This window comes from Pristiophorus japonicus, chromosome 20 (assembly GCF_044704955.1).
Source record: "Pristiophorus japonicus isolate sPriJap1 chromosome 20, sPriJap1.hap1, whole genome shotgun sequence".
Classification (NCBI taxonomy): Eukaryota; Metazoa; Chordata; class Chondrichthyes; family Pristiophoridae; genus Pristiophorus; species Pristiophorus japonicus.
In genome coordinates, this window is record NC_091996.1 from 82,206,744 (window position 1) to 82,208,778 (window position 2,035).

The 2,035-nt window shown below is 47.7% G+C and overlaps 1 non-coding gene across 1 annotated transcript; it reads left to right on the forward strand.

The window, feature by feature from the left end:
- Positions 1-1,670: 1,670 nt before the first annotated feature.
- trnat-agu (transfer RNA threonine (anticodon AGU)) lies at positions 1,671-1,744 on the forward strand. Its single transcript has one exon. It is a non-coding gene; the product is annotated as a tRNA-Thr (tRNA).
- Positions 1,745-2,035: the final 291 nt, after the last annotated feature.

A 2,035-nucleotide genomic window follows, 5' to 3' on the forward strand; every position in this document is an offset into this window, starting at 1 on the left:
CACTAGGGAGGCAACATACCATCCTGGAGTCTCGGTTGCGGCCGCAGAAATGCCTATCTATTCCCCTCACCATCGAATCCCCTATCACTATCGCGCTCCCAATCTTTTTCCTGCCCTCTTGTGCAGCAGAGCCAGCCACGGTGCCATGAACTTGGCTGCTGCTGCCTTCCCCTGATGAGTCATCCCCCCCAACAGTACTCAAAGCGGTGTATCTGTTTTGCAGGGGGATGACCACAGGGGATCCCTGCACTATCTTTCTTGCACTGTTCTTCCTGCTGGTCTTCCATTCCCTATCTGGCTGTGGACCATTCTCCTGCGGTAGGACCAACTCACTACACGTGATACTCACGTCATTCTCAGCATTGTGGATGCTCCAGAGTGAATCCACCCTCAGCTCCAATTCCGCAACGCGGACCGTCAAGAGCTCGAGGCGGATACACTTCCCACACATGTAGCCCCCAGGGACACTGGAAGTGTCCCCGAGTTCCCACATGGTACAGGAGGAGCATATCACATGACTGAGCTCTCCTGCCATGCCTTAACCTTAGATACTCTTAAATTGGTAATAACAATGCTAAAGTTCACTTACTGATATAAAAAATAAAAGAAAAGCTACTCACCAATCACCATCCAATCACTTACCCCATTGGCTGTGACGTCACTTTTTGATTCCTTTCTACTTCTATTTTGCTTTCTCTCCCGCTGTAGCTGCACCTTTTATAGGCCGCTCCCCTCTCACCAACTGCCGCTGGCTCTCGATCTCCCGCTGGGACTTTTATAGGCTGCTCCCCTCTCACCAACTGCCGCTGGCTCTCGATCTCCCGCTGGGCTTTGTATAGGTCGCTCCCCTCTCACCAACTGCCGCTGGCTCTCGATCTCCCGCTGGGCTTTTTATAGGTCGCTCCCCTCTCACTAATGGCTGCTGGCTCTCGATCTCCCACTGGGCTTTTTGGATGCACAATAAGCCAGAATCGCAGGAGTGCAGGGATCTCGGAGTGTTCTAGGTCTGAACTAGTTTATCGAAGGAAATAGACAGTTTTGGTAACTGTATTTAGGAATGATATATTTGCACTGGAGGCTGTTTAGAGAAGGTTCACTAGGTTGATTCCGGAGATGAGGGGGTTGACTTATGAACATAGGTTGAGTAGGTTGGGCCAATACACATTGGAGTTCAGAAGAATGAAAGGTGGCCCAATTGAAACATATAAGATAATGAGGGGGCTCGACAAGGTGGATGCAGAGAGGATATTTCCACTCATTGGGGAAATTAAAACTAGGGGACATAGTCTCAGAATAAGGGGCCGCCCTTTTAAAACTGAGATGGGGAGGAATTTCTTCTCTCAGAGGGTTGTAAATCGATGGAATTCTCTTCCCCAGAAAGCTGTGGAGGTTGAGTCATTGAATATATTGAAGGTGGGGATGGACAGATTTTTCAGCGATAAGGGAGTCAAGGGTTATGGAGAGCGGGCAGGGAAGTGGAGCTGAGTCCATGATCAGATCAGCCGTGATCTTATTGAATGGTGGAGCAGGCTCGAGGGGTCAAATGGCCGACTCCTGCTCCTATTTCTTATGTTCTTATGTACTAACATGGACAAATTGGTCAGAAAACCGACAGACAGAGACAGACAGCTATTAGATGTGATATACACTGGAAAACTTAGCAAGCATGTGGTTCTGTGGCTTAGTTGGTTAAAGCGCCTGTCTAGTAAACAGGAGATCCTGAGTTCAAATCTCAGCAGAGCCTGCTCTTTTCCTTGGTGTCGTTTACAATGTTCTGATTGTTGGTGAATTTAATCCAAAACTGGGCATTATTGTGTCTGTTCAGAAGCCTTGAGGAAGGATTTCTGAATTGCAGCTCTTTCCTTGCACAGGCAGGTCTTTCATAGAATGTGTTGGTAGCATGTGTTTGAAAAGTACATTCAGGGCAAGATAATAACAAAATAAAGTGTGGGGCTTATTTGAGACCATGAGAGCAATGTGTGTGTGGAGGTGGAAGACATGAGTATGGTTCTCAATGAATACTTCATGTCTGTTT